The sequence below is a fragment of the Paramormyrops kingsleyae genome, chromosome 1 (genome assembly GCF_048594095.1).
Source record: "Paramormyrops kingsleyae isolate MSU_618 chromosome 1, PKINGS_0.4, whole genome shotgun sequence".
In the NCBI taxonomy this organism is placed as follows: domain Eukaryota; kingdom Metazoa; phylum Chordata; class Actinopteri; order Osteoglossiformes; family Mormyridae; genus Paramormyrops; species Paramormyrops kingsleyae.
Genome location: NC_132797.1, coordinates 52854552 through 52881692, shown reverse-complemented (window position 1 = coordinate 52881692; position 27141 = coordinate 52854552). Strand labels below are relative to the sequence as shown.

Sequence of the window (27141 nt, the reverse complement as noted above, 5' to 3'; positions counted from 1 at the left end):
TTACATGTGCCACAGAAATTATGGATGTTGATAATGGGGTACAACAACAAGGTGGGGGTGTAGCTAATGGTGATGCAAATGTTAATGTGATACGCAGGCCGCAGTTTAACAACACTGAAATAAGGCAGCGTTTTCATTTTGATGGAATCCAGCATGATGGACGTTTACAGGGCTGTGATACAGACATTCCAGAATTTGGTGGACAGAGTGAACACTTTAGCGGGGGCTGGGGATATAATACAGGTGGAACTGCAGGGGGCGTCAGTAACCAATAACACAGCTATACATGTTAGAGCACACAACTCTAAAGGCTATGACAGTTACCTGCTTATGAAATATTTAGTTGAAAATGGCGTCGCCCCACACATTATCACGCAGGGCAGCAAACTGCTATGTGTGACAGACGAGGACTTTAACCAAAGATACATTGACTCACTTTGCTTTCTGCCTATGAAGCTGAGCGCGAAAAGAAAGGCTATTTCCCCCATTTTTGGAACACTGTAGAAAATCAAAATTACATCGGACCCTACCCGCCACCTGAGGCATACGGTGTGCAAACCATGATGGAAAAGGAAAAGAGAGAGTTTATGGCTTGGTACGGCACTGTTGTTGGGGGGGGGGGGGTTTGATTTTAGGAAAGAAATGGAAGAGTACTGTAAAAATGATGTCATCTTAAGAGAGGGCTGTCTCAGATTCAGGGGTGAGATCATCAACAGTTGTAATCTAGACCCTTTTCAATGTGTCACCATAGCCTCAGTGTGCATGAAACAATTTTGCATGAGCTTTTTGCCTGAAAATACAGTCGCGCTCACCACTCCGGATAATTATATCAAGCGCCAAAAAGCATACTCCACGCCATCTATTCAATGGCTGGAATACATAGCCCATCGCGAACAGAGATTCAGCACTCGCTGTGTAGAGGGGAGGTGAAAATGGGTCCCTACTACCTCGATGGCTATGCCGAAACCGGTGGGGTTCGTATGGCGTACGAATTTGCGGGGTGTTTTTTTCATGGTTGCCCAGAATGCTTTGATTCACACGAAGTGAATCCTGTAACAAAACTGCGTTTTGGGGACATGCATCAGCAGTTTCAGGACAAGATCTTTGCCCTTAAAAACACATACAACCTCAATGTATATGTTATTTGGGAACACCAGTGGAATAAATTGAAGGCTGAAAAGGCTGATGTACAGGCATTCTTGAGGGAATTTGACTTTCCAGAGCACATCGATCCTCGGGACGCTCTGTTTGGCGGCAGAACTAATGCTCTGCAACTGCACTATAAAGCACAGAGTGATGAGCGCATAGATTACTACGACTTTACTAGCCTTTACCCCTCAGTCAACAAGTTTAAGGAGTACCCGGTAGGCCACCCTGTTATCATTTACAGTGATTTTGACAGCATTGAAAACTATTTTGGGCTGATCAAAGCCAAAGTTTACCCACCGAGAGGCCTTTACCTACCGGTTCTGCCTTACAGGTGTGGTGGTAAACTCATGTTCACACTTTGCAGAACATGCTGTGAAACCGAGACGCGGGGGGTCTGTAATCATACAGATGAGCAGAGAGCTCTGATCGGCATGTGGTGCAGTGTCGAAATCAACAAGGCTGTTGAAAAGGGCTACAAAGTCGTAAAGATTTATGAGGTCTGGCATTTCCCCGACCGGACAGACACACTTTTTGCTGGCTATATTAATAATCATTTAAAGGGAAAACAGGAGGCTTCCGGCTATCCCTCTTGGGCAATGACTGCTGAGGATAAAGAGAGATACATTCAGACTTACTTTGAGAAGGAGGGCATCCGTTTGAACCCCAAGAACATCGGGGTTAACAAAGTGAAATGCCAAATTTCCAAATTGTTTCTAAACAGTCTTTGGGGAAAGTTTGGTCAGAGAATAAATCAGGCGAGCACAACACTCATCAAAGATCCCGATGAGTTTCTCACGTTCATTTTTTCAAAGCTGGTCAATGTGTCTCACTTTTCCTTCCTGAATGACAATGTGGCGATGGTCCAATGGCGCAACATAAAGGGGTACCCTAGCATGCCGCGGCACGTCAATGTTTTTATTGCCGCTTTCACTACAGCTTATGCCAGACTTGAGCTGTACAATCTCATGGACCGCTTGGGACAGCGCACGCTGTATCATGATACAGACAGGGTTCGAAATTAACACCCGCCAACCCGCCAAGTGCGGGTTAAAAATAATTTTGGCGGGTATTGATAAAAACTTACCAGCCAGTTTGGCCGGTGATGCATGAACCAATCATGCAAATCATGTCAGAGATGCTCTGGGTCGTTTGTCCCCTCCGTCCTACATTTCACATGAACACTACACTACGGGTGACGTTTTAGATACCTTTGGCAGCAGCACGCAGATACTGTACGCTTCGGTTTGCGGGTCCAATCAACGACGAGAGCGCGAAAACACAAACAAGAAATAGGAAATATCGGATGAGCAAAGAGGACTGAGCTGGACAGCGAAATAAGCTAAAATCAAAATGCTGCGGTGGTTAGAACAGACGTCAGGATCAGGAAGAGGTGAGAAGAGGAAGGAGGCAGAAGATGAAAATGTTGACAGAGCGTGCGAAACAAAGAGAAGGAAGTTTAATTGTAAATGGCAGACAGGTCGTCATTGGCTAGTGTTTGATAGTAAAAATGCGGTCATGTTTTGTCAGATTTGCCGTGAGTACACGAAAGAAAAAAATAAAACTAACAGTTTCGTGGTGGGGATGTATAGTTACTGTAAGTTTATAACAGTTTATAACTGTATAGTTTGTTGTGTGTATTGCACTTTCTGTGCGTTTTTCATGCACTGTTAATAAAATGATCAAATTTTCATTCAGTGGCATTCATAATCTCATTTTCACCACGTAAAAATTTGTCTAATTGAAATTCTGATTGGCTGGTAACTTCAGAAAGTTACCAGCCACTTTGGCTGGTGATCAAAAAAGTTAATTTCGAACCCTGGATACAGACTGTCATTTTTGTCAGCAAGCCGGGTGACTGGGCACCCCCTCTGGGCAATTTTCTCGGTGAACTAACAAGCGAGCTGGACCCAGATGATCACATTCTGGAATTTGTCTCAGGGGGACCCAAAATTTATGGGTACAGAACGGGCAAAGGGCAAAACGAGCATGAAAGTGAAGGGGATCACGCTGCATAACACCAGTTCAAAAGTTGTCAATATTGCATCTCTGACAGGATTGGTTCAGGACTATGTGAGTAACCCACGTGACCCCCCTAGAGAGATCAGGACATCCACGCAGCAGATTGTGCGGGATAAAAGGGGTTTCCATTTAAAAAATAAGACAGTCAGCAAGTGTTTCAAGGTCGTGTACACTAAGCAGCAGCTTCAGTCTGACTACACGACCTTACCTTATGGCTACTAGTGAAGGGTTCGACAATAGACTTCAGCATCCGTTCTCTTGTATTATATCGGGACCGAGTAACTCTGGCAAGTCATATTTCATTAAAAGACTGTTGGAAAATGTGGATTGTACATTATCCAGAGTTCCTGAAAATGTTGTATGGTGCTATTCTTGCTGGCAACCGCTGTATGATGAATTGCTGTGCAAAATAAAGAACATTAAATTTGTGGAAGGAATTCCGGAGTCTCTGTGTGACGATGAACTTTTGCCTCCAAATAAAATCAACCTAATCATCATTGATGATCTAAACTGGCCAGATTCAAATATCTCTGTAACACCTCTGTATACAAGCGGACCTTTTCGTGATCAGCAACATCCGTTCTTGATAAAATGTTGCATATCGCAATGTCCAGCTCGCTTTCAGCAGTCTGCCTTATTGTATCTTTAGGAGCTGTGGCATCATGCAGTTTTTCAAGTTGTGACTTCGGGACCAGATACATTTTCCTAGCGTAATCCATTTTAATTAACAATTTTGACCCCAAGCATTTGCTCAAACTCTGCTATGTTTGAGAATGACACCATGTCTGACTCAGTTAGACCTACTGCTTCCTGCAAACACTTAGCTTCGATCTCAGCAACCTGATGTAACATGTCGGGGTTTAACAGGCGGACTACACAGTAAGCAAAGCATAGATTATTGCCAGAGTTTTCAGAAACGATAAGCCATCTGAGCTTCTTTTACAGAATGTCAGACTTTAAAAGCTTTGTTAATTTCTGTCGTTTGGCTGCACCACCATTTCGATTATGAATAATTTGTACGACCAATTCCAGCGTATCATCGCTGAAAACCTCGGCATTGCTCTGTGAAAGGTTGTCTACCTTCGATAGCAGATCATTTAGATCGATCTCGCCTCGAACATGTATAGCTGTGTTATTGGTTACTGACGCCCCCTGCAGTTCCACCTGTATTATATCCCCAGTCCTCGCTAAAGCGTTCACTCTGTCCACCAAATTCTGGAATGTCTATATCACAGCCCTGTAAACGTCTACTATATCATCATGCTGGATTCCATCAAAATGAAAACGCTGCCTTATTTCAGTGTTGTTAAACTGCGGCCTGCGTATCACATTAACATTTGCATCACCATTAGCTACACCCCCACCTTGTTGTTGTACCCCATTATCAACATCCATAATTTCTGGCTCCCCCGCCGCCGCTGCACCCACACCCCCGCCTTGTGGAGCCCCATTATCAACGTCTATAATTTCTGGTTCCACCTCTGCTGCCCCATCATCATTTAAATCAAGGTTTCTCAACCCAGTCCTTGGGGACCACCAGACGGTCCACGTTTTTGCTCTCTCCCAATTGGCAGGGAATTGGGAGAGAGCAAAAACATGGACCGTCTGTGGTCCCCGAGGACCGGGTTGATAAACCCTGATTTAAATCATTTAATAAGTTTTGCAAGATGGAGTTAAATTCACCCGGGTTCTCGCCATTCAACTCTGTTAGCATCTGATGCAGTTGAGAGTGCATGGCCACACCGTCATCTACATCAGGAATTTCAATATCTGTGTCCAGTCCGTTGTCGCACCTAACACCAGGCTCGGTCACGTGCCCGTCCGCCATTTCCACACCCATAGGCACATGGTCATTTGGTGAGTTTAAATCATTTATCATGGCAAGCAAAAGGGGGTTAACCTCACCCGTCGTCGTCGTTTACATGCATCCTTCTAGACCCCCCAGCCCCATCAAAACTACACATCCACCGTTTTTCAGACATGTCCCCTGCTTATTCTTTAGATCTGGTCAGACAGATCCGCCAAAAAATCACACATCTGATCCTGAAAAAGGAAGAATGCTAGTTTGAGCGCCTTCAAACGCTCCTCTCGGGAATCATCTACAGGCCGGGAAATCAAAGCAGGCCAAGGTGTTAAGGGGGCGGTATCTTGCGACCACAGCGGTGGCTCCGTTAAGGCACGGGGTGAGGATGCTGGAACACCGTGCGCAGATCCTCCTTGGTCCAACGGTTCAAATTCCAGTTGTCCAGTCGGCTGGTCCTGCACACTTTCCGTTGCTAGCTCCGCTTCAATTTTTTCGGCCGCAGCGACCAGCAATTCATCATCAGCCGTGTCTATTAAAGAACAGTCACTGTTAAGCATTTCATACAGAAAAACCAATGATACAGGGTAAGCGATATAGGCCAACGTACCGTTAAAACTGTCCGCTCTTTCCGTTTATGGCTAACTTGCCGGGGTCCGGACCCTTCACGATTATCTCTGAAAATAACCGTTGGCGTGCATAGCAGTTCACGCAGTTCAGTGTCCTCGTCGTTAGCTGCAACACTTTCAGTCTTTTGTCACATTTAATCAGTAAAATCCATAGCTATGTTCGAAAACTTACCGCTATTCCAATCCTCTGTATCACAGTTTTGCCAGGATCTTTACAGCATGGAAAATTCTTGGTCAAAATAACAATGATATATTTTCACAGCAGAAAAAATCTATAACAGCAATTGTACAATACATTTAAATGAAAATGTAGCTTACCTCGAGAGTTCCATTTTCCAATGTTGATATGTCGTAGATCAGAAAATGAAGTGTCCGCTTCTTTCGCTCCTTGGCGTGAGTGTTAATGTGGACCTAGCGCTCGCCGCCTTAATAAACCCCCAGCTTGGTGGGGGTATACTTGTCATCTGGTTTACCAATCAATATTCTTTGTTTGATGTACGGTTTCGGGAAAAACATCGGCGCTGGTTTATGACATTACGACAAATGGATAATAACCTTGGGACCCGGTCTACCTCAAGCCAGTTGTCAACAGGTGCGTGGCCCCCCACTGTTTCACTGACCCTGGTTTGAACCCTGTTAACAAAAAAAGAACAGTAGACAGCCCCACCTAGCGGTATGTGCTGAGACCGTACCACAGTCATGCTTCTAAATTTATGTTAAAAACACATAGATTCATTCCCTAAAACTTATCGTCTAGGCTGTTCACATACATTGTATTAAAAATTGCATTAAAAAAAAAAAAGCACGTTCACGTTCACGTTCAGAGAATTATTTCTAGTTTAAAACTAGTGGCATGCCGGCTTTAATTAACCACTAAATAATATACCCATTGCATTATTCTAACACGGTATGTTGCTAAATACTTTTCACTAGCTCCTACAGCTATTAAATGTATTTAAATAAAATCGGGGCATCTTGTTTAAAATAAAACTAACAAAATACAAGTAAATGCATCTAGGTCGCCAATTGAACGTGTGTCTGCGTGAGTGCGCCTGCGTCACGCGTGCTGCCCCCACGGGGCAATCATTTTTCGCGCTAGTTTTGAACAGGTCGGCAGCACACGGCCGAGCTGCGGGGCTAAAATGTTTGCTGGTTAAATGTTTTCTTCAACCTAACACTGGTAAATATCGCTAAAAGTTTTTCTTCTTCTTCTTTAAACACGTTGGTTAAATGTAATGGGTTTAAAATGTTTGTGCTTGTTTCGTTTGTTTAAAAGTTAAAAGTTTGGGACTTGTGTCGTTTGTGCTTAAAATATGGTGTTTTATCTTGACAGTGTTTCGCTCGTACATGTCTCTACTTGTTTAAATTCCGTCTGCTTTCTTTCTTTCTTTTAAAAAGTTAAAGTTTGGGACATGTGTCGTTTGTTTAAAATACGGTGTTTCGCTTGGGCATGTTTGTACTTGTTTAAATTCCGCCTGCTTTTCTTTCTTTCTTTTTAAATGTAACACTAAAGTTTTGCCCTAGCTTACGTTCATCCTGCTATATGTTTTATTATTCCTTTAAACATTATTAAAAATAACACATTAATAAAATACATGTAATGTATTTTTATTCTATTAAAGTTTAACAACCCCCAAACCATACGGCCCCCTATCGGCAACACGTGGCATAAGCATGTATGATACCATTTGGCCAAAACCCCCTCCCCCCCCGACCAATCAGAACAAAGGATACGCCCACATCCCGCTTATGACGTCATAGATGGGGAGAGCTTTAAGCTCCGCCCAAGGTACCAGGTAACCTTTTTTTGTAACGATACGCGTATTCGTATTGAACCATTCGGTACGAGGCTTTCGGTTCAGTACGCATTACAAACCGAACGATTCAGAAAAATACTTTTATCCCTCTGGAGTCGACGGCCGATGCCGAGTATCTTTGTTGTCTATTTCAGTTCATAACTCGCTGAAATCTTATTATAGAAACATGAAAAAAACGCTGACTAAATCCGTGATCGGTCTTCTTTTCAAATCGTCCATTGTCGGAAGTATTAAAGTTTTTTAAATTAGGTGAAATCGGCAAGAAAGTAAACCATGTCATCTTACTTTGTTTTACCTGCATGGGGGCGTGTAGTACCGCTCTCACCCGAAGATCGCTATTCACATTCTAAATAGCCGCATTAGCACGTATTCAAATCGCATTCGCATGGTAATTTTATTAACAGCGCAACGGTGAAACGCGATCCAGAAACGTTCCAGTCAGACCCATAAAAGGGGAGGAGGGACGTGGCCAGGTGACAATGGCTCATTCATACACATGAAAGTTGCTACATATTCAATGAAAGGAGCCAGAAATAGTGACATGACTTCGGTTTTTCTTATTTATTTATCCAACTGAATGTTGCAACTACACCATTTAGTCATCTTCATGTAGCCAAGACTTTGTTGATCAGATATCTTGGATCAAAACAAACTGCCAGCATTGCTTACTATGTACTTTTATTATGTGTCTGCAATTATTCCAAGCTGCATTTTGCAATGTCTATACTTTGATGTCAAATTACAAACTTAACACAAATCTGACATATTTACAAAGTACACTAAGATAAAGATGAGTTTAATGCCAAAACAAATATATAAGAAATAATTTATTTGCCATGAATTAAGTTTATGATATGCGTCCAACGTTTGGCGCCCAACGTGGGGCAGCTGAGTTCTCTGCTTGTTCCAGACGGCGGGATCCTGCAAGAGAAGCGGATAGCTTAGAGCCGGACGGGACCAGATCCTGAAGAGATTGAGGATTGGCCCAGTCCCTCGTCAAGGAACAACGGAGACCACGCTGTCCCAGACCTGAACATTCCTGAGACTGATTTGGCCGGACCTGTTTTGGTGAGATAAAGGCTTCTCTGTTTAGTCATTCTTGCTGCTGCTTTGCTTGTTGCTGAAGGTTATGTGTTTGGTAGTGTTTGAGTGTGTTATGTGAAAGTCCGCCGTGACTGAGGGGATCCAAGCACGGGGAAGCGCTGACCACGGTTAGGAAGGCCGGTGGGAGAGCGCTCATCCGCCTGTAGTAGGGAAAGGGTGCTGTCCAAGTGGAGACCTGAGTGACCTATTACGTGGAAGAGGTGGATGCACGAGACCTTTGGGAAAGTCCATGATTTTGGTGGCGCCACTGTATATTTGTGTGACGGGGCACAAGGAAGGCGGCAGGGAAGTCGTCACCCGCAGGGGGTCCAGACACGACGGTGATAAGGCTTGGTGCAGCAGGGGCTGAGTGGTGTGTGCTCTGCGTGGTGCGGCATTGTGTGGTGAAGGCTGGACAGTGAATATATTGCATGCAGTAGCACAGCACTGCTTAACAGGCCAAGGACGGGTAAGATTCCTGTGTGAGGACAGGAACAACCTAAGACAGGCGCTGTCGTAGACCCCTGGCACTGGGCTGAGGCACTGTTTGGGGGTTTGGCCCACTCTCGGTCCCACGGGAGTATAAAGGTGTTTGTTGATAGGGTGTATGGGTTGATTGGGACCCCTTGGTAAAGGGTGTGGGGTCTCCCAGGTGCAGTATCCTCAGTGGGATAAACAATACATGGGGTTGATTTTGCTCTACACTGTCGCATGCAGGTGCTAACATTAAAGGGAATAGTGGAATAGCCCTGTGGACTAATATAGCAAATAGTGTCTGGGGAATCATGTGTTGGACCTGAGATATACTGGGATAGGCTTGTTAATTTGCTTTTAGGACACTAAATGTTTGGAATAACACTTAGTTCTTTTTGATTCTTTCGTCACCCAGTAACAAGGTGTCTTGTTTAGTTTAGTGACCACCCAGCAGCTGTGTGCTTTGTACAGACAGCAACTGCCTTGAGAAGGGGAGTTTGTAGGATATCAGGGTCAGAACAGATATTTCATAGGTCTTGTGTTCAACGCCATTTGTTAAAGGGTAGATATGGGTTATATCTCTAGATGTGTGGAGTTTAAGTCAAGGGAGGTGATGTTACACTTATATAATTCCTTGGTAAGACCCCACCTAGAATACTGTGTGCAGGTTTGGTCACCATACCTCAAGAAGGACATTGCTGCCTTAGAAAAGGTGCAACAAAGAGCTACGAGAATGATTCCTGGTCTTAGAGGAATGTCTTACGAGGAGAGGTTAGCGGAACTGAATCTGTTCAGCCTTGAGCAAAGGAGACTAAGGGGGGATATGATTCAGGTCTATAAGATTCTAACGGGTCTGGATGCCGTTCAGCCAAATGACTATTTCAATATTAGTCTAAATACTAGAACTCGTGGCCATAAGTGGAAATTAGCGGGAGAACATTTTAAAACAAATTTGAGGAAGCACTTCTTTACACAGCGTGTAGTCAGAGTATGGAATAGTCTTCCTGCTATTGTAGTGGAAGCTAAAACCATGGGTTCCTTTAAATCAGAGCTAGATAAGATTTTAACAACTCTGAGCTATTAGCTAAGTTCTCCCCAAACGAGCTTGATGGGCCGAATGGCCTCCTCTCGTTTGTAAATTTCTTATGTTCTTATGTTCTTATGAGGAAATGTGATAAAGGGGATAAGGGGAAACAGTCCCCAAGGCAGATAATGGAACGGGTTACTGGCCTGAGACTAAAGAAGGCTTGTAGAAATTGGAACCGTCAGACTGGGGGTAGATGGCCAAAGGAGGGCACTCTAAACATATGGGAAATAGAATGTTGTGAAACATTGCTGGAAAGGAGAGGACATGGTTGTTGTAACAGGGGAATGTACAGGCCAGAATATTATTTTCGGTGGAAGTCTGTGGCCTTGTTGAGAGCTAGGAAACCTAGGGAACAGCTAAGTGATAAGGAAAGCCGTGTAATGATTAGCAGAGAGGAAAGGGGGGCCGATCCGACTGCTGCTGTTTCTCCGCCTGTGGCTGCTGCTGATGCTGAGAGGAGGAGAAAGCCTAACTCTGATCTCCTGTATCCGGTCCTGCCTGAAGTGTCCCCTCTTCCACCGCCGCCTCCTGCACCTCACCCTCCTGCCCAGGTCCCGCCTCCTCCAGGAAGAGCAGAGCCCTCTGCACCTGCTGCAGAAGGGGGTCCGGGGCCCTCTGTAAAGCAGGAAGAATCTTCCTATGATGAGGAGGATGAGGAAGATGATGAGGAGGACGAGGAGGAAGTATCCAAAGGCCGGGATAGTAAAGGTCGTTCACGCCGTCTGCAGCGTAAAGGGAAGAAAGAAGGAAAGCACCAATTTCCTCTGATGCAGGTCCCGAACCCCCGACTCGAAGGTGGGCCTATCATGGTGGTGCAACGGAACTGGGAGCCTGGGGAAATCAAGGATGTGGCAGAGGCCCTGCCCAACCCACGGAAGAGTGGGGGGATTCAGTTCTACGCAGCCGTGAAGGACATGGATGGAGTGTACCAGCCCAGCGCTTGGGAGCTGAGCCAGGTGTTAAAGAAGAAGTTGGGGCCGGCATGGGCTGCTCTGGGAGTATCCTGGGACACTGGAATCCAGAGATTGGACAATGCTAGGTGGGCCCAGCAGATGAACTCTCTGGAGAATGCTCTTAAGTCCCGTTTTCCCACAACGGTTGACTGGTCCCGTTTGCATGCAGCTCGGCAAGGCGACAAAGAAGATGTGTATGACTGGGAGCTCCGCTTGCAGAGCCTGATGGAACAATACTCAGGCGCAGGAGTGGAACAGCAGGGACAAATGATGGCTGCCTTCTATGTGGAAGGACTGCAGCCCGAGATCCGAGAGCTCCTGAAGCAAGTTTGCACCGACTGGAGGGAGAGAAACATGGCTGGTGTGCGAGCTTTCGCCCAGAACATCGAGCGGAATCTGAAAGACACAGAGAAAAGGAAAAGCATCCAGGAAGAGAAGAAAAAAGGGAAAAGGGAGAAGGAACATGAAATGCTCATTCAGGCGGTGGCTAACTTGGCTACAGATTTTACAGGGAAACCCCAAGGCAGAGGACGAGGGAGAGGCCAGGGTCCACCTGGTCCACCTAGAGGAGGGGACAGGAAATGCTGGAACTGCGGAAGTCCCACTCACATCTACAGGAACTGCCCTGCTCTGCCCCAGGTTGCACAGGGGAATCAAGCAGGAGGAGGGGGAGAAGTGAGACCAGGGCCTGTGATGTGTTATGTTTGCAAACAGCAAGGACATCTCGCCAGCCAGTGCCCCACTCTGGGTGCACAAGGCCCCGCATGGCCTACTCCTCCTGCCCCATAGGAGATTGCGGGGACGGGTGGTGAAGAGGGTCAGTTCATCGCCTTAACCCGACACCTAACAGATGACCCATTGCTTAAATTGAGGGTGGAGGGAAGGGAAATCCTTTTCCTCGTGGATACGGGAGCTACAAGGTCAACAATCAGAGAGGTGGAAGTGTTGGGAGTCCCCACCACCGGCAGAACTATAAAAATAATCGGTGCCTCGGGAATCCCCGGATTCCTAGAAGAAACAGAACCTTTATTAGTAGAACGGAGCCCAGGGTCCATTGTGTGTCAGCACCAGTTCCTAGTTTCCCCCCATTGTCCTGTCAACCTGCTGGGGAGGGACTTAATGGGGAAGCTGGGGATGAAGGTAGAACTGGGGGTGGACGGTCTCACAGTGACCTCAGAGGCTTTGGGACTGTTTTGCTTATCAGAGAAAGCTAACTTTGCTGCTTGGTGGCTAGTGGATGACACAATCATGAGAGACTGTATCCCTGAAGGACAAGATCAGCCTGACAGATTGCATTGCACTGCTCAGTTCTTTGGAAAAGGAGGGGCTGAGTGGACGAGAGATTTTGAGGCTGCAGGAGGGCTGAGAGAGACTGTTGTGCTTGATTATCTCTATGTGGCAGAAGACAAGTCTGCTGCGTCTGTCCGTTTGTCAGCTGGCCAGAAACAGTGGTATGTGGGAGGTTCGGTCCCCCATGTATCATATGGGAAAAAGGGGTCGCTAGAATGGAAGGATTTAGGACCCTGGGTCGCTGAGTGTGAGAAAAGGACTGAGTGGGTATGTGTGGAGGAAGGTAGGTGGATGAGTGGAGATGGTCAGGTGCAAAGGTATAAAATAGACCAGTGCGTAGAGGTACAGAGAAAGGGGGACGCAATAGAAGATAAGGGGAAAGGTATTGATCCTCTGCCAGACTGGTTAGGGGAGGTACCAGATTGCTTGTGGGCAAAAGGGAAAAATGATTTTGGTAGAGTGGTGTCAGCTGAGCCTTTGGTGGTCCACCCCAAGTCTCACAAGGCTCAGTATCCCTTATCTAGAGAAGCAGAGGAGGGAGTGAGAGAAGTACATGCAGATCTGGTGAAAAGGGGGGCTATTAAGGAAATAGCCTATTCTCCAGTTAATTCTCCTATCTTACCTGTGAAAAAGGCAAATGGTACTTGGAGATTTATACAGGATTTGAGGGGTGTCAATGCAGCCATACACCCCAGAGCTCCTATTGTACCTAATCCAATCACGATTCTGGCTTCCATACCAGCGGAGGCTAAATGGTTCTCTGTCATTGACTTGGCTAATGCTTTCTTCTCTATCCCAGTAGATCCAGATTCCCAGTACTGGTTCGCCTTCACCTTTCAGGGGAAGAGGTGGACTTGGACAGTGATGCCCCAGGGCTACACAGAGTCACCTAGCGTGTATGGACAGGAGCTGGCAAAAAATTTGGAGGGGTTTACTGCGCCTGGGGGTAGCACACTGGTACAGTATGTGGATGATTTGTTGCTTTGCTCTCACACTCGTGAGTCCAGTAAACAGGACACCATAGCTATGTTAGACTTCCTGGCGAAAAATGGGCACAAAGCCTCAAAAGAAAAGTGCAGCTGGTGTCACAAAGGGTTAAATACCTTGGACATGTGTTGACAAGTGAGGGAAGGTCATTAGGACCAGACCGAGTGGCATCCATACAGGAGATGCCCAAACCAAAGACTAAACAGCAATTGCTTTCAGTCCTAGGCATGATTGGCTATTGCAGGCCTTGGATTCAGGACTATGCACAGAGGTCACAGCTAGAGGTCGACCGATGTATCGGTTTTGCTGATTAATCGGCACCGATAGTTGATTCCCGGAACTATCGGTTATCGGCAAAAATCCACGCCGATAGTTTTTCCGGGTTGCGTCAGAGCTGAAGCGGCTGAGAACGGTCCGTTGTCCTTATACAGTGCGAGAGCCAACATATATATCTATGGCAAGAGCCACCTCTATAGGCGAAAATCGCTGTAAAGCACATGCTTTTGTTTTGACACGTGATACTGTTAGTTGCAAGGAGAGCGCAAGCTGCCTGGAGAGAGCGCGGTGCACGGACAAAGCTGACACTTCAAATGCACGTTTAAAACATAGACAGCGAAAAGGTATGTATACAGTACACTACAGTACATGTTTTCATCTCAATATAAAGTAATTCATTTGTTGATTAGATTCTGCATTGGAGAAAGAACAGCAGTATGTTTGTCGACAAGGCTGAGAGGACGCTAACATTAGCAGTAGGCTACATCAAGCGGTTAAAATAATGTGGCAAAAATACACGCAAGTCCGACCCAAATGTTTAAGGTCATGATTGTTACTAGAGGTCGACCGATGTATCGGTTTTGCCGATTAATCGGCACCGATAGTTGATTCCCGGAACTATCGGTTATCGGCAAAAATCCACGCCGATAGTTTTTCCGGGTTGCGTCAGAGCTGAAGCGGCTGAGAACGGTCCGTTGTCCTTATACAGTGCAAGAGCCAACATATATATCTATGGCAAGAGCCACCTCTATAGGCGAAAATCGCTGTAAAGCACATGCTTTTGTTTTGACACGTGATACTGTTAGTTGCAAGGAGAGCGCAAGCTGCCTGGAGAGAGCGCGGTGCACGGACAAAGCTGACACTTCAAATGCACGTTTAAAACATAGACAGCGAAAAGGTATGTATACAGTACACTACAGTACATGTTTTCATCTCAATATAAAGTAATTCATTTGTTGATTAGATTCTGCATTGGAGAAAGAACAGCAGTATGTTTGTCGACAAGGCTGAGAGGACGCTAACATTAGCAGTAGGCTACATCAAGCGGTTAAAATAATGTGGCAAAAATACACGCAAGTCCGACCCAAATGTTTAAGGTCATGATTGTTACTAGAGGTCGACCGATGTATCGGTTTTGCCGATTAATCGGCACCGATAGTTGATTCCCGGAACTATCGGTTATCGGCAAAAATCCACGGCGATAGTTTTTCCGGGTTGCGTCAGAGCTGAAGCGGCTGAGAACGGTCCGTTGTCCTTATACAGTGCAAGAGCCAACATATATATCTATGGCAAGAGCCACCTCTATAGGCGAAAATCGCTGTAAAGCACATGCTTTTGTTTTGACACGTGATACTGTTAGTTGCAAGGAGAGCGCAAGCTGCCTGGAGAGAGCGCGGTGCACGGACAACGCTGACACTTCAAATGCACGTTTAAAACATAGACAGCGAAAAGGTATGTATACAGTACACTACAGTACATGTTTTCATCTCAATATAAAGTAATTCATTTGTTGATTAGATTCTGCATTGGAGAAAGAACAGCAGTATGTTTGTCGACAAGGCTGAGAGGACGCTAACATTAGCAGTAGGCTACATCAAGCGGTTAAAATAATGTGGCAAAAATACACGCAAGTCTGACCCAAATGTTTAATGTCATGATTTCAGTTCTTTTTATCTTCAGGCACAGGGTGCGATTTGCCGGGGGGATGGGGGGATCCGACTGGAGCGCTTTGAAACAGTGAATCTTTTTGCGACGCAGTATTTTACTGATTCGGAGTTTCAAAAAGCTCTGTTGATACTTTGCTCACCTTCTCTATATAATATATTTGTTATTTGAAATTAAATCATTACTATTATAGGCCTAACTTACGATGTTTTTATTAAATTTGTTATCACGTACTGTAATACAGCTCCCTTCGTATTAAAACCATTTCATGATGTGACACTCATTATCTGGTTCTTGCCTAAAAAGACGGGTACCGGTATATAATGAGCGTTGTTAACAGATTACACAAACAGTTTGGTCAACCTCTGTCTATGGAGAGAGAAAAAAGTTTTCAAAATAGAAGCAAATATAGTGGGAGACTACACATATAATATACATTTATATAATTAATATTATATATAATTATAATATTATATAATTATTATTATAATTCATTTTGTATGTAACTTTTTTTTTCTTTATTTGGAGTGTTACTTTTTGTTTCAGTTTGAAAGCATGTCTTTAATTTACCTCAATATTTATTAATATATTCATATTTATTTCATATAGCACATTTTCATGATTCAGTACTGTTTTTTTGTTTGGTTTTTGTAATAAAGTTTAGTACTATTTTACATGTAGTGTTGTGTTTTAATTTAGTTTTTTTTTTTTTAATCCAGTATCCATTTTAAAAACTATCGGTTAATTAATCGGTTATCGGCAAGTACGGACCAACCTAACTATCGGTATCGGTAAAATTCAATATCGGTCGACCTCTAATTGTTACCATCAGGAATGCATTCGATTTCAGTTCTTTTTATCTTCAGGCACAGGGTGCGATTTGCCGGGGGGATGGGGGGATCCGACTGGAGCGCTTTGAAACAGTGAATCTTTTTGCGACGCAGTATTTTACTGATTCGGAGTTTCAAAAAGCTCTGCTGATACTTTGCTCACCTTCTCTATATAATATATTTGTTATTTGAAATGAAATCATTACTATTATAGGCCTAACTTACGATGTTTTTATTAAATTTGTTATCACGTACTGTAATACAGCTCCCTTTGTATTAAAACCATTTCATGATGTGACACTCATTATCTGGTTCTTGCCTAAAAAGACGGGTACCGGTATATAATGAGCGTTGTTAACAGATTACACAAACAGTTTGGTCAACCTCTGTCTATGGAGAGAGAAAAAAGTTTTCAAAATAGAAGCAAATATAGTGGGAGACTACACATATAATATACATTTATATAATTAATATTATATATAATTATAATATTATATAATTATTATTATAATTCATTTTGTATGTAACTTTTTTTTTCTTTATTTGGAGTGTTACTTTTTGTTTCAGTTTGAAAGCATATTCTTTAGTGTCGTTGCCCGGCGCATGACTGAGTTCCTCCTGAGGAACACCTACATCGACACCTCAGTGCAGAAAGGTGGAGTCCCAAAGGTTCCAGGGTGCATCGAGCATACAGGAGTGGTCACCCAGCTGATCCGGGAGGCACGTGAAGGCAACGGAGACCTGGCAGTCCTGTGGCTCGATCTTGCCAATGCCTACGGGTCGATTCCACACAAGCTGGTGGAAACCTCGCTTGAACGACACCACGTTCCGGGCAAGTTCAGGGACCTCATACTGGACTATTACAGTAGTTTCAGTTTGAGAGTCACCTCCGGAACAGTAACATCTGCATTTCATCGGCTTGAGAAGGGCATTATTACTGGATGTACCATTTCGGTAATACTGTTTGCCTTGGCCATGAATATGGTGGTGAAGTCAGCAGAGGTGGAGTGCAGAGGCCCACTCACCAACTCCGGTATGCGGCAGCCCCCTATCAGAGCATTTATGGATGACCTGACAGTGACTACAACATCAGTCCCGGGCTGCAGATGGATCTTGCAAGGCCTTGAGCGTCTCATCAGCTGGGCACGGATGGTCTTCAAGCCAGCTAAGTCCAGGTTCCTGGTAGTGAGGAAGGGTAAAGTCACAGACCAGTTTCCCTTCACAATAGGAGGCATCCGGATCCCATCTGTGACAGAAAAGCCAGTGAAGAGCCTTGGCAAGATCTACGATTGCACTTTGAAGGACACCGCAGCACTCCAATTAACATCAGAGGAGTTGGAAACCTGGCTGACAGCGGTGGATAAGTCAGGGCTTCCAGGCAAGTACAAAGCCTGGATTTACCAGCACGGCATTTTGCCACGACTCCTCTGGCCACTGCTGGTCTACAACGTGCCATTGACTACCGTTGAGTGCTTCGAGAGGAAGGTCAGCGCTTTCCTTCGGAAGTGGTTGGGCTTACCACGAAGCCTCAGCAGCATCGCCTTGTACGGGAGGAACAACAAACTAAAACTGCCCTTCAGTAGTCTGGCAGAGGAGTTTATGGTAACCCGAGCTAGAGAGGTGCTGCTGTATAGGGACTCCAGCGACAACAAAGTCTCCTCGGCAGGCATAGAAGTAAGAACTGGCAGGAAGTGGAAGGCGCACGAGGCGGTCAATCAGGCTGAGGCACGGCTGCGACATAGCGAGCTGGTGGGAACAGTGGCAGTCGGACGGGCAGGCCTAGGGAGCAATCCAAGACCTCTCTATAGTAAGTCCCAGGGAAAGGAAAGGCGACAGCTGATTCAGGAGGAGGTCCGAGCAGGGGTGGAGGAAGCCCGCTGCAGTAGGACAGTAGGGATGTTACAGCAGGGTGCATGGACTCGATGGGAAGAGGCAGCTGACCGAAAGATCTCGTGGACAGAGCTATGGAGATCTGAGCCACACCGGATCAAGTTCCTCATACAGTCAGTGTATGATGTACTCCCAAGCCCGTCCAACCTCTTCCGCTGGGGCTTAGCCGAGACTCCGTTATGCCCTCTCTGCCAGAAAGCCGGATCATTGGAGCACATTCTGAGCTGCTGCCCCCGGGCACTTGGAGACGGGCGTTACCGCTGGCGCCATGATCAAGTGCTGCGGGTCATCGCTGAGGTCATCAGTACAGGGATCTCCAGCAGCAAGTACCAACAACCAACATGGCAGCCCATTGCCTTTGTTAGGGCTGGGGAGAAGCCACAACAGCACCGGAGCCAGGCAGGGGGGCTGCTGGCAACAGCTCGGGACTGGCAGCTGAAGGTCGACCTAGGGAGACAGCTCAAGTTCCCAGAGAACATCGTAGTGACCAGACTCAGGCCAGACATAGTCCTGGTCTCTGAAACAATGAGGCAAGTGGTCCTACTGGAGCTGACTGTTCCCTGGGAAGACCGGATGGAGGAGGCCTTTGAGAGGAAAAGGGCCAAGTATGAGGAGCTGGCAGGCGAATGTCAGAGCGCAGGATGGAGAATCCGAGTCAACCCCATTGAGGTCGGGTGTAGAGGCTTCGTCGGCCAGTCTCTCGTCAGGGCACTCAAGTTGTTGGGAGTGAAAGGGTTGCAGAACAAGAAAGCCGTTAGAAACATCTCTGACGCAGCAGAAAAGGCGTCAAGATGGCTGTGGATCAAGCGGGGGGATCCGTGGGCTACACAGGCTACTTAAACACAAGCCGGGGCCTGATCAACCCCGGCTGGGTCACCTGGGCGAGGCTGTCTGTTGTGAGACCCGAAACACCCAATGAACCCAGGATACAACACTGACGATGTGTCTAAGTTGCACCTAGAGTGTAAGTGAGAACTAATTTACCTCAATATTTATTAATATATTCATATTTATTTCATATAGCACATTTTCATGATTCAGTACTGTTTTTTTGTTTGGTTTTTGTAATAAAGTTTAGTACTATTTTACATGTAGTGTTGTGTTTTAATTTAGTTTTTTTTTTTTAAATCCAGTATCCATTTGAAAAACTATCGGTTAATTAATCGGTTATCGGCAAGTACGGACCAACCTAGCTATCGGTATCGGTAAAATTCAATATCGGTCGACCTCTAGTCACAGCCCTTGGTTGATTTGACAATTGGGCTAGGACTGACAGACAAACTGACGTGGACGACTGAAGCTGAAGACGCCCTAGTTGACTTAAAGCAGGCGTTAATGTCAGCCCCAGCTTTGGGGGTGCCTGACTATCAAAAGCCATTTGTGCAATATGTGGACGAGAAAAAGGGGTTCATGACTTCAGTCCTGACTCAGTATCACGGGGGGAGGTGCAAACCGGTTGCCTACTACTCAAAGCGTTTGGACTCGGTGGCTCGAGCATTACCACCCTGCCTTTGAGCGGTGGCTGCAACAGCTGAGGCAGTGATGGCGAGTGCAGATCTGGTGCAGCTGCATCCACTGACACTTCGAGTTCCCCATGCGGTGCACGCGATCCTGACACAGGCCAGGACATCTCATTTGACGCCTGCGCGATCAGTGCATTATCAGAATGTTTTGCTAACACTGGCAAATGTGACTGTGGAGAGGTGCTCTGCTTTGAATCCAGCTACCCTCCTTCCCACGGGGGTGGACGGGGAACCGCATGATTGTTTGCAGGTCGTCGACTGTGTGTGCAGACCTAGGCCGGATCTGACTGACATCCCACTGGAAGGAGGCAATATCCTGTTTGTTGATGGGAGTTCTTTGCGGCTGGAGGATGGATCGCCAGCGACCTCCTATGCTGTGGTGCGAGATGGATCACTTGTGGACGGGGGGCAGCTGCCTAGACATTGGTCCGCACAGGCGGCTGAGCTGTTTGCACTGCAACAGGCCTGCAAACTGGCTGAAGGACAGAAAGTCACTATCTACACAGACTCAAGATACGCCTTCGGGGTGTGTCACGATCATGGTGCATTGTGGAAGCAGAGAGGTTTTCGCACCAGCACTGGAAAACCCATTCAGCATCATCAATTAGTGGAGCAATTGTTGGACGCTCTCATGCTGCCCGAACAGGTGGCAATAGTGAAGTGCCAGGCCCACACAAAGCGGACTGATGAAATCAGTCAGGGGAATGATCTCGCAGACCAGTGGGCTAAAAGTTTAGCTAAAGACTCCACTGGGTTTGGGAATAAGGTTTTGCTAGCAATGGATGTTGATAAACTATGCGCTGATAATGACCTTGTTTTGATTCAAACAGGTGCTACAGAGGGTGAGCTCCGTGGATGGAAACGGAACAGTGCACGGTGTGATGGGGAAGGCGTGTGGCGACATTCTGGGACTAACCGACCTTATCTTCCTAGATCTGCATATCCAGGAATGGCCAAAGCCGTTCATGGCTTGGATCATGCGTCTCGTGACGGGATGGTGGCAGCTGTGACTCGGGTGTGGCATGCCCCTGGGTTTGCCGCAGCTGCTGCCCAATTCTGCGGGAGGTGTATGGTGTGCATGAAATTCAATGTGGGGAAGGGCATCCCAACCAACCCGGCAGTGACCCCGAGTCCCCAAAGCCCGTTTGATCACCTGCAGATGGATTTCATTGAGCTAACGCCATGCAGGTGATACAAGTACTGTTTGGTGATTGTAGATCTGTTTTCCAGGTGGGTGGAGGCATTCCCTTGCCGTCGCCCTGATGCTCTGAGTGTGGCTAAATGTCTGCTAAAAGAGGTGATTCCACGGTGGGGCATCCCATCTAAAATCACCACAGACAATGGTCCTGCGTTTGTTGCAGAGACCCTGGCTAAATTGTCCCATTGGATGCAAGTCGATTTGAGACATTATTGCGCCCTATCACCCCTCGAGTGGGGGGATGGTGGAGAGGGCGAATCAAACTCTGAAACTGAAATTGGCAAAAATTTCAGAGACGACTGGCCTGCCCTGGGTTGATGCCCTGCCCCTGGCTTTGTTATTCATGCGAGCCAGGACACACCGCCAAACAGGGTTGGCTCCTTTTGAAGTGTTGACAGGAAGGCCAATGCGTGTTTTGTCTCCCTCGCGATATGTCACACTGGAAACTGTGGATGGGGACTTGCTGACTTATCTTACAGGTTTGCGGCAAGCAATAGGTGCATCCTGGGACCAGGTTCGTGCCTATTGGAGGACTCCAGAGGGAGAACCACTACGAGCTGTGACACCGCTTGACCCAGGGAGCTGGGTGTTGGTTCGTGACCTGAGGAGAAAGAGATGGAACACGCCGAGATGGAGGGGACCACACCAGGTGCTGATGGTGACCCCTCACGCAGTGAAAGTGGAGGGAATCGATGCCTGGGTCCATCGGGTCCACTGCAGACGTGTGTCCGACCCTGGTGGTTCTTTCAAGACTGGCCCCTGAGAGGGTCACAACTGTGTTGCCTTTTTGTGATAACTATTTTTATTGTGACTGTTATATTTGGGATTGATGCTATAATGTTTTGGAGAACCGCTTTTTCCAGCTGTGTCACCCACTCTTCTCCGACAGTGCCAGACCCACGGGTTCTGGATCGAGGGAAAAGGGGGGTGATGGATGCCAATGCTGTGGAGCTTTTGTCCCGAGCGGTGACTGCTGAACTGAATGTTTCTGACTGTTGGGTCTGTCATTATATGCCCCACACTGCTGCGGCGTGGCCTTTTTTCGGGGTTCCGTACACCTATCATGATATGGCGGTCCTAAATCAGACATGCTCTGGCCTTATATCTGTTATGGCTGGGCTGCTCACCCGCGAGCTAGGGTCGTTGTCCTCGACCCAGCCACCACCTGTATGCCGCATTTCTGGTATCGCTGTTAAGTCACGGGCAGTGGAGGAGGCCCTTAAGGCCACACATGACCGTTTACAACTAGAGTTTGCTGGGAACAATCCAAACCTCTATCTGACTCAGGCTGACGAGTCCAATCACTGGGGTTTCACTACGGTTCATTTGCTGGTAGGCGTGAATAGTACAGGTGAGGGATGGGTTTGTTCGACCCAGGTAATTATCACGTAGACTGTTGATGCAGCATGGATGGCTGAGGACCCCGAACGCTATGGGGCGCGGGTCCGAGAGCTGACTGTAACTGCCCTATATTGTCGACGAAGCCCTGATAACTGTACTTATTCTGGTGTGTCCTGTCCATCGGACACACATGTGAGGGCACACACCATGCCGGAGGATGGCTTGGCTGTCATCCCTGTGAATGAGACTGTGTGTTTCCACCTGTTTGATTCGGCCCAGTCGTTAGCCCTTTCCTCCCCGCCTTTGCACTGTAGGGCTTATGTTAACTTCTCTGTCCTTGGTGATGTCTTGCTGGTGGCACCACCGCGTTCGGTGTTTGTCTGTGGTCGCAAGGACTCTCTTAAGGGTTACTTTGTTTTGTCTCTTTCGACAGCGAAGGTTGGTTGGTATTGTTATCTGGCTTATCTTGTTCCTCCTATTCGCGTGGTGCCCAAGGAGCAGATGTCTTTGGCTGTTCGTGCATATTCCCGCAGCAGGCGGTCGCTGAGTCGGACTGAACAGTGGTTTGGGGTGTTTATTCCATCCCTTGGAGTGTCAGACCTTCAGACTGAGGTGGCTGCCATGCAGACTGCAGTAGAGAAGGTGGCCAGTCAGACACTTGATACTGTACAGGCCGTGCAAGGTGAATTGTCCGCGGTTAAGCAGGTGGCTCTGCAAAACCGTATGGCGTTGGATATTCTGTTAGCTGAGAAAGGTGGTGTTTGTGCTGTAGTGGGGAGAGAATGTTGCACGTACATCCCTGATTCCTCTCAGGCTGTGCAGGATCTGGAAGACGTGGTTCACGGGCAGATGTCCGCGATACATAAGGAGCATGGCCTGTTTGAGTACAGCTGGGACAATTGGTTCTTGTGAGGGACCAGCAAGCAGACTCAGGGGCACAGAATTAGTTACTAACCAAAAACTTTACTGAAAATCGAAAAATCATCAAAATACAAAAAGCATATCCAACAAAGGAAAATCCAGGGCCCAATAAAATGAGGTCAACCAAACAGAATGAAACCAAAATGAAAGCAAAGCATAACCCAACCTACACTGAACATAACTGACCTAACAAATAACACACTGGGGAAACATATATACTGGGTGATCAATCCAGCAACACACACAAGGGGGGAACACTACCATAACATTTATACCTACATACCACTAACTAAATAAACCCCATAACATATTGAGCCCATAAAATTATACAAACAATTTTATAAAGAAAAACCTAAATTAAAAAATGTTAACAAAGAAATAACAAACAACTATGCCACAACCCAGCTCCTCATCCCCCTACTGTGGGCACCTGTTGGTACTGCCAATGGGGATTAAAAGGGAACCATGAACATACAGGCAGTTTGTCCGTCGGACCAATAAAATGCATGCACCACTTCCCGTTTCACCCCAGGTAACTGCAACATGTTGTTGTGGCCATCTCAGGCCATCACAGTTCTCCTCACTGATTCCGGGTTTATCTGGGGTGTTTAGACCTTTAGTTTTTGGTATGTTGCTTTTGCTTGTAGTGTTGCTGCTAATCATTTTGCTGTTTAGGTGTTGCTCTAGTGTTCTGTCTTCCCGGCCAAGCTCTGTCATGTTGCAGCGGGCTTCCCATGATCCATACGGGGATGATCCTCTTCTTCCTGCCTGGCTCTTCGACCCACAGCCCCAGGTCGTCATCGATTTCACCTGCGGCGCCAACTCTGCTGGTGACTCATGGTCCATCCAGCCGCCGCCAGCGCCCATCCCCCCACTGCGCTATTGTCCGGAGTTTTACTACACTGTGTACTCTGATTCTGTGTGAACAGCGCGGATTTCGCGTGTTCAAAAGGGGGGAGTGTGGAAGTAAAATTGGACATTAGTAGGCTCAGGAGGGGAGGCATATTGGGTCTGTTATGTCTTAGGCCTTAGGCCAGAAGAGATTGTTTTGAATATTGTGTGACCTCGCTTTGTGATAGCTGCCTGCAGTTGGCTCCGCAGAAGCTTGGACCTTGGAGGGGCAGACAGTGGAGCAAAGGGGGGGAGAAACCACTTGCAGGAAGAGACTCGAAGCCACCCCAACTGGTGCACAAAGAGTTATATAGCTTAATAGAATAGTAGTAGTAGTCAATATATAATATGTTATATGCAATTGATCGCATCATGTTAATCATACTTATGTTAATCATACTAATCATATGTTAACCGTGTATTTTCAGTGATTCAGGGACAATATGTCAATGTGTTAATCATTAATCAATGGAACACCCAAACATTAACAGTGATTCAATGTCATATAATTAATATCTATATACATATCTCATGTAGAGTCTAGAAGCCGAGGCTGTCTCCAGTAAGTTGCGTATAATGGGTGGATTTTACCTTGCTACCAAAGTGAACCAATGGAGCAGGAGAATTGTGTTTGTTATACGTTTCAGCTTAGTTTGTTGATGTTTCATGACCAATCAGGCCTGAGAAGCCCTGGGAGTTATGTTTTATCTACTGGTTGCTCTGGGTGCCGGGTGTGACTTGGTACCAAGTGCCAGAGTGTGATGGGAGCGCTTTGCTGAACTTGCTGGAATAAAAGAGATTTTCTTTACTCACCAAACTAAGAGGTCCAGACTTTTATTCTAAGTCCTTGATTTATAATTTTTCTATAATTCCATCCCTTGGAGTGTCAGACCTTCAGACTGAATAGATGGAATAGTCTTCCTGCTAGTGTAGTGGAAGCTAAAACCCTGGGTTCCTTTAAATCAGAGCTAGATAAGATTTTAACAACTCTGAGCTATTAGTTAAGTTCTCCCCAAACGAGCTTGATGGGCCGAATGGCCTCCTCTCGTTTGTAAATTTCTTATGTTCTTATCATGCCCCAATCAGTGAAAGTGTGTTCCCTACCCCTAGACAACAGAGGGTTATATTTGAAAAAAATAAAAGAGAATAAAGTGTGTAAAATATAATGTTTTCAGTGCTACTACGCTCAACAAGGCAGCACAAATGACGTGACAGGCAACGTGCTGACTGCCCCTCCCACCCCCAAACACTACTCCAGTCAGTCAGGCATTTGCTGCACTAGCTCGTTGCAAAATGGCTAGTAACGTTAATGCAAGTATCAGACCAGAAATAGAGGATCCTCCTATAACCAACAGGTTTGGAGTTTGGGAGCACTTTGGTTTCCCTGTAAGTTATGAGGGTGATGGCAAGAGAGTGGTGGATAAAATGTGGACACACTCATCTTTCTGGAAAAAAAAACTTAAAAATTGATTGAAACTGAGTTCCATATAAAAACAAAATTGTTCTTTTCTTTCTATTAGTTTATAACTACTACAAAATTAAATTAAATTTTTTTATCAGGAGCTTTTTGGTTTTGGTTATAAAGGAGGTTTTGTTTTATTTGCTGCTAAAAAGAAACCTCAGAAGATGGGTGAAGAATAGCTTCATCATTGTTTAAAGTAAAAGAAAAAAACAAGACCTGGCATTTTTTTGTATTTTTGCTGTATCGAAAACATACCGAACTGTGACACCACTGTGTCGTATCGAACCGAACCTGTCATGGATCGCTCTGGGGAAGCTCCTGTGACATCACGCAGGGTTCTCCCGCCACGCCCCCAGGATTTCCCTAGACGGAATCAAGCAAGCGGCCGGAGTGCTTCTCCCACACCGATCCCGTGAACCGGCAAGACCGGTTACCGTATGCCCTCCTCCTCCAGCTGATACCAATCGGAGCGATTAAGAGGCTTTTTATTCACTTTTGGCTCGTCAGCCAAACGCGAGATCTTCTGCCTTGGTTGCGAATTTCGAGCGTTATTCCCTGCCTGTCTGTACCTCTGCCTGCCTGTATCCCTGACCTCTGTTCTGTTTTCTCGACCACCGATTCTTCGCCTAGCCCTCCTACTACCGACGCCGATCGCCTGACCTCCTGCCTGTCCCCGGATTTCGAGCCCTGTCTACTCCCCTGGATACCGACGCCGATCGCCTGACCTCCTGCCTGTCCCCGGATTTCGAGCCCTGTCTACTCCCCTGGATACCGACGCCGATCGCCTGACCTCCTGCCTGTCTCCGGATTCCGAGTCCTGCCTATTCCCAGGATTCTGACGCCGATCGCCATATCCCTGCCAGTTTTATTCCCATAACTTTTGGACAATAAAACTTTTCCCCTTGGGCAGATCCGCTTCCGCGTCCTCCTTACTTTTCCGTCTGCGCCCCCCTTGACAGAACCGTGATTTTTGTGAACCGTTACACCCCTACAGTACATCATGTAATTTAAAAACCTCCGAGATAAATTACAGATGAGTGTATTGGTCAGATGTACTCGCGGCATTCAAAAATTTTTCTAGAAGCTTTCGAAGATGTGACAAAAGTCCCTAACGTGTATCTGCTTGTGGATTTAAAAGCACCCGAGGACTGTAGGCTCAGAACAGGAATGCTTCCACCCGATTGGCCGGCTGCTTACATACTCAAGAAAAAATATTAATGATGTTGATGCGTATAAAAAGAAACTGGAGTGCCCTGAAAGCTTTATTTAACAGTAACGCTAGACAAAGAAACAAAATTTTAAAGACAGCATCGCCGGGTTTGCTGAAGACTCTTTGTGAAATAACTTTGAACGTACTGTGCGGTAACATCCCCTTAACCAAAGTACAGATTGTAAAACTAAAGAAGCAAAAGAGTAACCTTAAACTGCTGGCAAACAAACGGGCGTCATTAAGAAGGAAGAAAAATATGATAACTGAAAAACTGATGGGGCCATTGCACCCACTGATGGGGGTTTCATTCTATCCCTGCTAAGTGTTGCGCTGCCGTTCCTCACCAGTCCTGGAGCACGCTAGTAAATTGAGCACGCTAGGAAAATATCTGGTTCCTAAGGAGCAGCTTGAAAAACTGCATAATGCCACAGCTCCTAAATATACGATAAGGCAGACTGCCGAAAGCGAACTGGACATTGCAATATACAACATTTTATCAACAACTGATGTTGCTGACTATGATAAGCTTCGTATGTACACAGAGGTTCTGCAGAGATATTTGACTTTGGCCAGGCAAGGCAATAACGAGGTTTTGTCTCTGACAGTTACACCCCCACCACCGCCAGAAGAGGCCGTAGATAATGC

General features: G+C 46.2%; 1 pseudogene; it reads left to right on the top strand.

Annotated features, from left to right (window-relative positions):
* The first annotated feature begins 932 nt into the window (after nt 1-932).
* On the top strand, nt 933-26075 carry LOC140578711 (uncharacterized; annotated as a pseudogene).
* Nucleotides 26076-27141: the final 1066 nt, after the last annotated feature.